Source organism: Gopherus evgoodei, chromosome 4 (genome assembly GCF_007399415.2).
Source record: "Gopherus evgoodei ecotype Sinaloan lineage chromosome 4, rGopEvg1_v1.p, whole genome shotgun sequence".
In the NCBI taxonomy this organism is placed as follows: Eukaryota; Metazoa; Chordata; order Testudines; family Testudinidae; genus Gopherus; species Gopherus evgoodei.
The window spans coordinates 68,258,769-68,272,489 of NC_044325.1; the positions used below are offsets into that span (position 1 = coordinate 68,258,769).

The window sequence follows — 13,721 nt, forward strand, 5'->3', positions numbered from 1 at the left end:
AAGTATGGCTTTGTCACACAACATGCAGAGCCCAGGAATTCCAGGAGCTATCAGTCTCCGCATGGAGAGCTAGTTGACCCCCTCCTGTTCTTGTTTCTTTCACCCAAGGACCAGGGGGGAGAGAGGGAAAAGAAAGAACACTTTTAATGGGCTGAAAAATGTCCATTTCATACTATTTGGCGGCAGTATTGAAATGTACTGCCCCAGCTGCTGAGATTTTCAGCCCATAAATACTGAAAAGCAGGAGGTTCATCTGTTTATCAAAGGACTATAGTATGTGCTAAAATGTAAAGAAAACTTCACAAAATGAAACCCACATCAATAGGATTAGGGTAAAAAGTTAAATTCTTAATTCTGAATGACTGTCAGGAGTCTCATGTTACATAGTGTAGGCATAGGATTAAAAACCACTTGAATCCTGATGGAAAGTCACATTGATAAACCTGCTCCTTAGGACTCATATTTCCAAGAATTTTCTTCAACTCCCATATTTCTCCCCACCACTGTAAAGACTATGGAATCTTATTCTTTGTGACATGCATAAATCCTATTAATATTAAAGGGAGTTAGATCGCCATTTTTCCCTTCATGTCCTCATGGGGGAGAACCTCTCTGTCAACATTGATGGGAGAATAGGTAAAAGGGGTGAGAAAAGGAGTCCATTCTTTCCCTTAATCTCAGTGGAACACAAATACCTGCTGTCCACAACCCAGGTTCCCTTTAGTGTCTATAATATTCACAATGTGTGAAGTGTAGATTTTCAAGGGTTAAATTCAATCCTAAAATAGATGTTTACTAGTGTAACTGAGGACAGATTTGGCCCCCAGTGGTTGGTTTTGGGAAATTAAGTCCTTTTTTGCCGCTCACCAACCCTTGTGATGGGCACAATGGATGAATCTAAATGGAACAGAACAGAATTTTTGCAGGTCTGAATTTTAGTAACAGAATAAGATTAACCCTCTAACTCCACTACATCAAAATAGAATATACAAGTAGGATGTTTAGATCCAGTATGTTTTTTTCCTGGAAGTTTTAGGCCCTGCTCCTATTGAGTTCATTGATTCAGGACTGTATCCTTAGAAACACTGTATTTGCAGATCCTGTCAGTGAGTGCTTCAGAGGCATCAGGGGTTGTTTGGGGCAAGGTCCTATATGTGCATAATGATACAAAAATGAGAACTTAATCTCCTATCTACATGTGCTGAGACCTGCATCTGACATAGGAATCCAATTTGTCTGAGAAAAACTAAACACTACACTATAATGGGGAAGTAAAAAGCACCAAAAAAAGGTAATGCTAGGAAAAAAAAATAGTTTGAAGGCTGAGTTGAATGCATTGTAGATAAGTGTAATACCAGTGATCGCTGCTAGAAACTTTTAATTTGACAGGGAACCCATGAAGTCCTTATCTTTCTCTCTTTGCACCTCCCCCCACCCTTATGAACTCCATTGCCTTACTGTTCACACTTTCCATAAAAGCAGGGCTTTTAAACTGAAGCAGACCTCTGACCTCTTCACATGACACCTGGAAAAGGCAGATAATGTGATACTTTCTGCTTATCATAGGACACCTAGAAACTCTGTAAGAAGATACCTCTCCTTTCCTAGACCATGCCTCTGGAAAGCTTAGCAACCAGGACCCCGCCTTCTTTGAATTCTGAGAATATCATGCAAACTGGAAAATTGGGGCTCAAATGTAAAGATTTGCCAAAGAGAGACCCCCCCCCACCTCTTTCTTTGGTCCGTTTGGTGGGAAAGTCCTTTTGACAATTCAGAATGTGCCTTCGCTGGAAATGTTAATGAAAGCTGCAATACGCTGGTGCAGGGCTAGGAAAGAATGTGTGTGGCGGTTAGAGCTCTAGCACGGGGAGTCAGGACACGTATGATATATTCCCTGCTCACTAACTAGGCTTGGACAGATTGCTTAACTGCTCTATGACCCAGTCCCTTCCCTGCTCCCAAAAGGGGATAATAAAACTCAGGTACAGTATAGGAGTTTGTAAAGAGCTTTGAAAGTCTCTCTGGCAGGACAAATTGCTATCATCGTCTATGCTGTTTGGGAGGGGCACTATGGCAATTAGACATTGCATGCACACAAGCACATCTCAGGTAGCCAGGGCATTGACAGCCTCTCTGCCACTATATTCAAGAAGGAGCTCTGGGATTTGGGAAGGGGAAGAAGTCCCTTATCAGTAATAAATATACCTCAGTGGGAGCTGACACCTGCAAAGGTATTGTGATGGGGGTTGGGGAGGTGCTGAAGGAGGAAAGGGAATGCTCTTCCTTATTCCTTTTGCTGGTGCCTGAGTCATCTGTTTATCTGCAGAATTGGTCTGAGCAGTGGTAGTGTAAGATTCTCCCACCCACCCTGCTCTGGCAGGAGTGAGAGAGAAAGATATTCTCTCCAGCCAGAGGCTGGATGACAAAGTTGATGAACACACAATTGTGTGTGGTATATATATGGCCCTTAAAGTCCTCAGCTTCTCTGCTGAAACTGCCAGCAAGGAGGCCAATTAATGCTAGTAGTAGTGTTTATAGTGATGTGGATGTTTGTTCACAGAAAATGAGACTGAGACCCCCAACTCGCTTCACCAGTGCCATGTGCATTTCTGATGGCACTGTCTAAATAATGATAGTAGGTCACTGATCATCAAGAGCTGTACTTAAAAAGGAGAGGATATATTCCTTCTATGTTTAATATATACATGTTCAGTTGAGTAGTAGGATCAATCTCTGAGGAGAGGCCCAGCACTAAAATAAGAAGGCTGAGGTTCAGGCTTGAGGTTCATTGGCAGAGCTCTGTTGAGGAAGCCTTCACAGTTACTTGCCTGTCTGGGTAGAATGGAAGGTCTCAGCTTCCTCACTTCCGAAACCTTTTAAAAAAAATCAGCAAATGTTTACCAGAAGAAACAGAAGCACCAACTGGAGCAAACTTTTTTATTGTAATTGCTGGATAGTGACATAGCTAGAATCAGGGTGTTATGAATCTCAGTGTTATGAATACCTCGAAAATGGAGGTTGTTTGTAACTCTGAAATGTTCATAATTGTGAACAAAACATTATGATGGTTCTTTCAAAAGTTTACAGCTGCACATTGACTTAATGCAGCTTTGAAACTTTGCTATGCAGAAGAAAAATGCTGCTTTTCCTTTTTTTTTTTTACTAGTTTATATTTAACATAGTACTGTATTTGCTTTTTGTGTCTGTGTGTCTGCTGCTGCCTGATTGCATACTTCTGGTTCCAAATGAGGTATGTGGTTGACTGTTCAGTTTGTAATTCTAGTGCAGGGATCGGCAACCTTTGGCCCACGGCCTGCTAGGGTAAGCACCCTGGCAGGCCGGGCCGGTTTGTTTACCTGCCATGTCTGCAAGTTCGGCTGATCGCGGCTACCACTGGCTGTGGTTCGCTGCTCCAGACCAAGAGGGGCTGCGGGAAGCTGTGCAGGCCAAGGGATGTGCTGGTCACCACTTCCCACAGCCCCCATTGGCCTGGAGGGGCGAACCACAGCCAGTGGGACCTGCGATTGGCCGAACCTGCGTATGTGTCAGGTAAACAAACCAGCCGTTCCGCCAGGGTGTTTACCCTGGTGGGCCGCATGCCAAAGGTTGCCGATCCCTGCTCTAGTGTTCGTAACTCTGAGTTTCAACTGTATACTCCAGTTAAAGCCAGAGCTAGATTTACCTGTCACGGTGTGAAAAGTGTTAACTGAACTCTACCCCCAAGTTGTAAGACAAGAACACGACTAAGTTTGTTCTATATATGAGGGAGAGGAGAGTTCATGGTTTAGTGGCCTGAGCACAAGACAGGGAGCCAAGAACTCCTAAACTTGATGAACACAGAATTGAGTGTGGTGGTATAATGTAGATGGAGTCAGGTGCTGTAGCTCCCCATCCTGCTAGATGAGGGCATTAACAGATAGAGGCCCTATATTACTGTGTCCTATTTGAGATACCTTGACTGGAGTTGCAGTGTTGCCAACCCTCAGTGTTCAAAAATCATGAGATTTTTTTTTAGATAGTAATTTTTGGATTCTTTTAATTTGTCTTCTGGATTTTGGGCCTTTGAGAAGTCACATTTTTCTAGCTTTTCTCTGCAAACAAGAGAGCAGGGATTGGCAACCTTTGGCATGCAGCCCATCAGGGAAATCCGCTGACTGATCAAGATGGTTTATTTACCTACAGCGTCTACAGGTTTGGCCGATTGCAGCTCCCACTGGTCGCAGTTTGCCATTCCAGGAAGAAGTGGCCAGCACATTCTTCGGCCTACGCCACTTCCTACAGCTCCCATTGGCCTGGAACAGCGAACCGTGGCCAGTGGGAGCTGTGATTGGCTGAACCTGCAAACACTGCAGGTAAACAAACCGTCCTGGCCTGCCAGCAGATTTCCCTGACGGACTGTGTGCCAAAGGTTACCGATCCTTGAACTAGAGCTGGAAACTTCATATGTATATATAAAGCTGAGATTCTCATGTAGTTGCATGACTCCAGAAACTGGGGTTTGAAGAACACAAAATTTCAGGAGATTTGATATAAGACAAAACAGTTAGCAAAAAAGAATCACAGGCTCATGGTGTCTCAGTTATGGCACTCAAAATCAGTGGCCACTTTTGAGAATGTAGGCCCTAGCCTTTCTCTGCTCCAGGATCCTCATCTATGACATAGCAATATACTACTTCCCTATTACACAGGGTGTGGGTGAAGACCAATTCATATTTGTAAGGTTCTCTGAAGATGAAAAAACAGTGGGAAATGTGCAGATTTTATTAGCTGCCTCTTCTTGCCTGTGTTAGTAAAGAGAAATCCCAAACTGGACTGGAGCAGGGCACTTTGTTGTCATCATAATGTATTTATCTTTCAATAAATTATTCACCTCTCATGGAAGCTTGCCGTTTTTTTCCAGGAAAGGTGCCTGCTTTTGCCCAATCTTATGCTTGGTTAAGACACAAGGAAGTCAAGTGACTACATACATCTTAACTTACAGGCTAGCTGCTGAATATTTGCTCTGTTGGGGAAGCTGAGGGTGGGGGAAAATATGTATAATGAACAATACCTTCAGGTCTGTCTGTTATAGCAGCGATTTGTGACTCCTACTATGTGTTTTGCAGTGCACGGTTAATTTGCCACATGCATGGTTTTTGGCCTAATCCCCCTGATCTTATAAGCTTTGTCTCCATTTTTTGTGTGTTAGTGCTCACAATTCAGTATGGCAGTCATACCACAGGCCTGCACTGTGTTAGAGGTGCTGGCACTGTCATGTATTATATCTTCTGTGCAGTTAGGGTCTCTAAAATCAATCCTCCCATCCTACTCTGAGAATAGGCTTATTCCCACATGAAATGTGTCAAGTCCTTACTCTGCTCAAACTTTCACTTAAACCTGGTTATGGTTTGACTAAAGATAGCTTGTTAAATTACCACATCAGAACTATACCATACAGCCACTCCTTTCAGAGGCATCTCTAAAAAGAAAAAAGCCGAGGCCTGTTTATCTTCCTCTCTACCTCTTCTTCCTTCACCCCTTACCGGAAAAAAAAAATCAGCTAATCAACCGTTGCATCTATTAAAGTTTTTTAGTCTGTGGGATGCTGCATGCAAGAGCAGATCCTGCAGAAACCTCTTGCACCTGCAAGGGAAGTGCTCCATATACGGTATGGACGCTGGCAGAGTATTGATTCAGAATAAAATTTAAATGATTCTGTTCGTTTTGCCACATCCTGTTTCCCTCGTTTACATGTGCACCGCATTGTTACGAGGCAAGTAATTTTCAGTTTGCTGGAGCTAGAGATGGGCTCGAACTGCAACAATTGGAGCCTGTTCCTTCAGGGGTGTTGGACCAGAGCTTTGTTTTTCCCCGCATAGAGAGAGGGGCAGGTGTGAAATTCAGATCTAGATCTGGGTTCAGTGTGCAAGCTCCCCAAAATTCTGGGATATTCAGACATGATTTTAGAATTATTTCATTTTAACCTAAGTCACTAGTGTTCCTGATTTCCTATTCTGATGAAAGGAGGCAAGACCTTGTGTAGGGTATGACATCACAATGATAAAAGGATTGACATGTTTGAATCTCCTGACACTGCCCCGTGGTCTGGTCTTCAGTAACTCTCAGGTCCTGTATATCATGGGGCCTTGGATACCACAGTGAAACTTTGACATCACCACTGTGTGGACTCCTATTATGCCTGTAACACACCTTCTATCTATACTGTATTACTCCCAACAGTGCATTTGGAGGAAACTTGTTCTGCACAAAGGATGTATCATTCTTTCACTGTCAGTCCCCATTGGTGCAGTGCCAGCCTTGACCCCAATGATCAATGTAATGGTTGCTTCATTGGTCCTCCCTCCCAGTGCAGTCCCCAAATCCTACTGCCCACCCTGCAGTGACAGCTCAGAGTACTGCCTCTGTCACTGGTCATGCCTGAATCGCCCTGACTTCCCTGGAGTTGCTCTGCAGATTCCCATGGTATTTGGATTTAGGACTCACCAAATACCCAAGCAAAGTAACGTATTTGGTATTTGAAAAATCCAGTGTAAATGGATTCTTGAAATTCTTAATGAGGAATGGACATTTCATAATGGTGCATCAAATACTGTAGTTTGACTTATAAAATTGCTGATTCCAGAGTGTGTGTTCTAAAGGAAGAAACCCACTCATTCTCCTCAGCAGACTGAGGCCATGGCCACCCTACAGACTTTGGCCAGTGCAAGTTATGTTGGCATAAAGCTGCCTCAGTTAGTAGATTATGCGCATACATACTTGCCTCCTTGCACTGGCGCTGCATGTACTCATCTGGAATGCTTGTATCAATCCGCAGTGCACCGTGGGTAGGTATCCCCGTGTGCAGCTCACCACCATCCAGCACAGCATCTTTTGGGAAGCTTTGGCAATTCATGGTGGGGCCAGAATAAGTTGGGGAGGGGGTGACTTGGAGCAAGGACTCAGCTTCCCAGTGCAACTGACTCCATCCCATAATGCTATCAATATCCCATAATTTTTGTGCTTTTTTTCAAAATCCTGCAAACTGCATGGCCCTCCTCCCTATCCACCATCTCTGACAGAAGCCTAGAGCCTGCACAGCTCTGCACTATTGTTGTAAGCATTGCAAATACAGGATGCATGATCTTGCAGTATTTGCAGAACTGTTAGAAGACCCAAACCAGTGGGGGACATGGCTATTTCTTGGAGGACAGATTGCTGCAAGACATAATGAGAACCAATTCAAGATTGTTGGTGTTCACAGAGCAGCTGTACATGGTGGGACACCGCTTCTGGGTCCAAGAAATGAGCATGGACTAGTGAGAACGCATTGTAATGCAGGCTGGGTTGATGTGCAGTGACTGCAGAACTTTTGGATGCCAAAGGCTACATTTCTGGAACAATGTTCCAATTTCACTGCAGCCATCCAACGCAGGGACACCAGGCTGAGAGCTGTACTAGCAGTGGAGAAGCAAGTGGCAATTGTGGGAGGGATAGCTCAGTGGTTTGAGCATTGGCTTGCTAAACCCAGGGTTGTTAGTTCAATACTTGAGGGGGCCATTTGGGGATTGGTCCTGCTTTGAGCAGGGGTTGGACTAGATGATCTCCAGAGGTCCCCTCCAACCCTACTAATCAATGATTGAAACTTGCAATGCCAGATTGCTGCTGTCAGTGGAAATCATTTTGGAGTTGGAAAATCCACGGTGATGGACCATTGTCATGCAAGTGTTCACAGTCATTAATCGTCTCCTGCTACACAAGACTATGACTCTCAGCAAAGTGCAGGACGTAATGGATGGATTTGCAGCAGTGGGGTTCCTGAACTGTGATGGAGCAATAGATGGGATACATATCCCTATTTTGGCACCAGACCATCTTGCCAGAGTACAACAACAGAAGGGCTACTTTTCTAAGGTTATGCAAGCATTGGTGGATCATCAAGGACACTTCGCTGACATCAGTCTTGGCTGATCAGGGAAGGTGCATGACACTTGGATCTTTAAGAACACAGGCCCGTTCAGAAAGCTACAAGCAAGGACTTTTTCCCCAACTGGTTGATTATCATTGGGAATGTTGAAATGGCAGGAGTGAACCTGGAGCACCTAGACTACCCCTTTGCTCTCCTGGCTCAGGAAGCCATACACCAGCCACCTCAACAACACCAGAATGATAGCTGAATGCACTTTTGATAGATTGAAGGGATGCTGGCATTTTTTACTCACACAAGATTGGATTTCAGTGGAAAAAAATCCCAATGGTTAAACACTGCCTGCTGTGTCCTGCATAGTATGTGTGAATCATAGGGGGAAAGATTGCCACTGGGATGGAGGGTGGTGGTGGAGTCGGTGCCTGGTGAATTTGAACAGCCAGACCCAAAGGCTATTAGAAGAGCATAACGCAGAGCTATGTGGTTTAGAGTGCTCTTTCAAAGCCTCCCTAACAGTGAGCCACAGTAATGTGTTGTGGTGTACTGTGCTGTACTTGGCCCTGCTGTGTTGGGGCCTGTTAGGAATTGTGTGGTGCTTGGGGTACATCTATGAATATTACATGGTCAATGCATCTGTTTTTGTGGTGCTTGCTGTACATTGATGATTATAACACTCATTGTCACTGATCCTTTGAGTTATGCTGTACAGTAACAAGTAATTGCTAGGCACTCTGCAGCATATATTGTGAACTAATGAAGATGAAATATGTTCCAGATTTTTATTCTGTAATAGTGGGGGGAAAATCTGTGCAATTTAAAAGCAAATACATTACAAACGTAATAAATTAATAGAACAAAACTTATGAAAGGGAAAGAACATTCATGTCAATTTCAGCTACACATACACCAACTGTAGCTTTCACAGGTCAGTGTATGTGAAGCTGCGACTGTCTAATGTCCCCCGGGGTGGAGTGGTAGGGATGGAGCCGCATGCCACTGATGCTATGTGGAATGTTGTACATGGGGGGCGGGGGGGGAAGGTGCTGAAATGGAGTGCTCCATGGACGGCAGAGGGAGGTGAACCTGGGATTGTTGAACCTGTAGGTCCAGAAGAGTCTGCAGCATCTGTATTTGCTGCTGGAGAAGCCCTATTATTATGTCTTGGTGCATCTCCCTCCTTTTTCCTGCTGGACCTTTCTCCTGTCCTTCTCTAGGCTGTCTGATGTGTTGATGCTCCAGGCCCTTTGCTCATGGTCTGATGCAGCACTGGCTTGCAGGGTCTCATCAAACATGTAATCCTAAGTCCTCTTCTTTCTCCTCCTTATCTGGCTCGAGGAACCCCTCAAGGTTGCAATGGCAGCAGCTGCAGATAAAACACAGAAGTACCATTCTCAGTATAGTCACAATGGAAAGCAAACGTTAAGATTTAGAACTCCCTTCCCTTCTTTCCCTAAAGTTTTTTAAACAAGACGTGCTTACTGACACTTCTTCTTCCAAGTGCCTGTGCTTGGCCTCACTCCCAATAATGGGGAGTATGGCCCACCATGGATGAGGGAAATGAGGAGGGAATTGCTCAGTTGCATGAAACTAGGAGTATAGGGCAATGGCCACTGAATACTGGCACCATTTTCCACAGACGGTGGTGATTTCAGCTGGTCCCTCACTCCTGAAGCAGAGACACCACAGCTGCTTCTGGCATCCTGAAGTCGCCTGGGCCCATATGCTGCTAGCTTCTGTACTACAATGGTGCCTGCCACAGTTATTGCCGACTGGTGCGGGAAAGTGTCCTACAGCAGAGGGGGAAATAAGGCTGCCATCCCTAGAAACCTTCAGGAGAGGACTGCTGAGTACATCCATTAAAATTTCATTGAGCTGCCTCAGGAGGAGTCAAGAGACAGCTCATAAACAAACTGCTCTGCCTGCGCCCCCTCTCCCCAGCCTAACTCTATAGGGGAATCAAAAGCAGATAACAACAATACCTTTCTTTGCTGTACCGCTCCCTTTTCTAGTACAAGTAACTTAATGAAAAGTCAATAGCTGTGCACTGTTAAGTTGGAGGAGCCATCAATAAATCACTATAATGAGAAATAGAATTATACACTTACCCGAGGTTCTTTCCTCTACATTGGGCTCGACTGCCATGACCGCCTGGTCTGCAGTGGAGACTCAGGCAGGCCCTGGCTCGCGGCACACCTCCTTGCCGCCCAGTTGCAGGATGTCCCCCATCCTCCTCCATCTCTTCATTGTTCATACTAGGGGCCTGTAGCCCAGGCTACTCAGAGGTATCAGTGGTGGTCTGCAAGGTGTGGGGGGATCTCCTCCAAGTATGGCATGCAGATCTTTGTAAAAGTGGCAGGTCTGCAGCTCAGTACTGGATTGACTGTTGGTTTCCCTGGCCTTCTGATATGCCTGCTGTTGTTCCTTTGCTTTCACACAGCACTGCTGCTGATCCCTGTCATTCCCCTTCTCCTGCATCCCTTGTGCAATCTGCTTGTAGGTATCCACATTTCTGTGGCTGGTCCGTAGCTGTGCCTGCACAGCATCTTCTCCCCCAGGCCCAGGAGATTAAATATCTCCTATCTAATCCAAGCCAGAGCGTGCTTGGAATGTGTAGCCAGCATGGTCAGCTGGCTCAGTTGCACACAACACTAGGGAGCTGCTAGGTGTGCTTGCCAGGCTGGATAATCAAGAAAAGACATTTCAAAAATTCTTGCTTTAAATGCTTTAAATGGGAGGGGGACCTTCCAGTCTCCATGACCGCTAGGCAGGAGAGTTCACAATTGTGACCAGAGCAGTGTGTTGTGCATTCTGGGACAGCTGCTGGAACATTGTTGACATAAGTAATGCGGTGTCTACTTCTGCGCTACATCAACCTCAGTCTATCAACCATGGCTCAGTGCTGCTCAGGGAGAAGGTGTTATGCGTTGCTATAACGGGGCGCTTACATCAGGCAGCTTACGTTAACCTAATTTTGTAGTGTCGACCCAGAGTTAGGGTGGTGGAAAAGTGGTGTGTTCTTACCTCAAGTTTGCTAACATATGGTAACTAGTAAGAGGTGAAATTCTAGTGAAGAGAAGGCAATTTGTAGTTTTCACATGTTAGGTTGAGAGAAGTGCTGGGAGGGAGCCTGGGGTTTACCTCTACCTGCTCACATGTGTTAATAAGACTGGGATTATACCTCATGTTAGTTACCACATATTCACCAGCCTGAGGTAGGAACCCACATTTTTCCCTGGAGAAGACAAGGCCTATAAGGTTACAAAGCAAAAGCTATTTCTCATCAGGAATTAAACTGGGACTTCTATTGGATAGAGATATGCCCAGGACCCAAAATTCAGCTCTGGATTCCAAACACTCTGAGGTTAAGTTTTGTTTCTGGTGAGACGTGTGTCCCTGGTGATCTTTCATATTTACTCCTGGGGGCATTCTGTGCCAAAATATTAAAAATTCTGTGCACAATATTTTAAAATGTTGCAGGAGTAGAGTTAAAGAAACCCCTTTGACAACCCAGTTCCTGTTTCTCTGCCCCTTCCTGCCCCTGTCTGAGCCCAACCAGGGGGCCAGACACCCACAAGCCCTCCCCACCAAAGCCCACCTGAGGGACCCCTTGTCAATGCACCCGAACCCCTCCTCCCCAGAGCCCAAGCACAGAGCCTCCTCAGCCTACACACCTGTCCCCCTCCCTCCCAGAGTCCAGGGATCCAGAGGGAGAAACAGCTTGATGCTTGATCCCAGGATTGCATGGAGTTTCCTGCATGCCATCCTCTCCTTCCCTCAGGGCATGCTGGGAACTGCAGCTGTCAGGAACCCTCTAGCTCCCACCCCCCAGCAGTGTCTTCTGCTGAGTTCAGTGGCCCCTAGTGGTGGATAGCAGCACAGCAGCCCATTTCTGTGGGGAAAAGGAAATTCTGTGCACACAACGTTAATTTCTACATTGCGCAGTGGTGCAGTATTCCCCCAGGAGTACATTACATTGCTGGATTGATGACTTTTAATGGCTGCACTCTGTATGGTGACATCAGCAAGTTCAGAAATAAGGGGAAAGTCTTGGTCACCTTACTCATGTGAATCGTTCTATTAAAGTCAATTGGACTACTTGGGAGAGCAAGGCTATTATGTTGGAATGGGGGCCAGGGTGGTCCTCACTCCTTTTGATATCATTGTGACTACTCACATGAGCAAGGCCAGTAAAATTTGGCTCTACATGTTTGTGTTGTGCTATTTCTGTTAAACAACGCATGAACCAGAGGTCCTGATTTTCTGGCACCTGTAGTTCATGTGACACCTACATAGACTGGAGAACCTCTGCAATAGTGCTATTGCTGACTAGACCCTTTAAAAAGAACTTCATCCTGCCAAATTCATAATGCAGCAATACAGGGAAACAAAATTATTGGGCCAGATTTTCACTTGGGTAAATCTTGGTAGTTCCATGGACTTTAATGGAGCTGAGCCAGCGTACACCAGCAGAGAAACTGGCCCATTCTCGTCACAGACTTTTTCGGTGAAGATCTTATTTTAATTCAGGATTTGTATCAACTCAGTTCTCCGTGTTTGAAGCAATCCTGTGCTTGCCTATTTTCTTGTCACTGCATTGATGGCCCCTCAGGAGCAGCTCTCACTCTGTAGAACTGTGGCTTCTATTAGCAAGTTTCAGTGTGTGCTTTATTTTCCCCTTCCCTCCTCCTTCCCCGATTTGTGTAGCAGATGGTGCTGATTCCCATGGTGATTCTTGATGCAGCTGAGGTCTCTTCCCTGATGCCTCCACTGTATCATGGAAACTCCCTCTGGTCTCTTTGGAGAAGAGAACACATAGCTGATTATTATCTTCTGTTTATGATTTTTAAGATCCTATTAGGATTATATTTCCCGTTGCTGGGTTTTTTTGCCCCTCTCCAACCTGTTCCCGGGATCTTTGATATGACATTTCCCCTCCCATCTGGGGAATTTTCTTTTACATTGTTGTCAGTTAAATTATTTTGCATTCCTGTACGCACAATGCAATTGCATTTGAAAACATTCCCTTTTGCCGCTCTATTTACATTCTCTTTCAAGAGGAAAGGCTGACACCTTACCGATAGTCAGATCATTTTAGTCTCATTAAAATAGTTCATTTTCCTTCCTTATTTTGTTTTCTGCTTCAAAGTCCATATTAAAATTTTCATTTAACCTCAACTTTAGCACTGAAGCTGTCCTTGGCCTCTCCCTCTCTTTTGTGGCACCTCTCAAGGCTGCCAATACTCCTTCCTCCCCATTGTTCGAACCAACTATGTATCATGCTCTCCCCTCCTGGATTCCCAGTACTGGCTTCCAATCTCCTCCTATATCAGATTCAGATGCCTCATTCTCACCTTCAAAACTTTGCACAACTCTACCCTGGCCCTCCCACTGGTGTAACTCACTGAAATCAGTGCATTTATACTGGTGTGATTAGAAACAGAATTTGACCTCTTATTTCTGATTCCCTCCTGCTCTGTCATTAGTGCCTTGTGGTCTTCTAATTCAGTTTTTCTTGTTGCTCCTTCAATTTCTCATAAGTGACTGGGCATTTTCCTATTGCTTAACCTCCTAGACCCTGTGTGCCATGATACCTAACTCCCCTCCTTTAAACTTCTTTCAATATTCCTTACTTTTGGTTAGCCTTTCTCTGCTGGTCTCCACATTGGCATTCATAGAGAACGCTGGACCAAATTCTGATGCTGTTGAAGTCCCATACTTTCTCCCACTGCCCCTCCCTTTTTTTGGCCAATTCTTACTGTTATATCTTTTTAGATAGTAAATTCCTTAGGGCAGGGACTTGCCTATTTTATAAGTTGTA

At 45.0% G+C, this 13,721-nt stretch overlaps 1 protein-coding gene across 5 annotated transcripts in view; it reads left to right on the forward strand.

Moving 5' to 3' along the window:
* DPF3 (double PHD fingers 3) overlaps positions 1–13,721 on the forward strand; it is a 242,829-nt gene that overhangs the window by 62,749 nt on the left and 166,359 nt on the right. The window contains exon 1 of one of the 5 annotated variants that reach the window (XM_030559654.1): positions 2,149–2,231. The exons of the other annotated variants lie outside the window; for them this stretch is intronic. The gene's annotated coding sequence lies outside the window, so the exon portion shown is untranslated. Of the gene's footprint in view, positions 1–2,148; positions 2,232–13,721 lie in introns of those variants that run through there. 5 annotated transcript variants of the gene reach the window in all.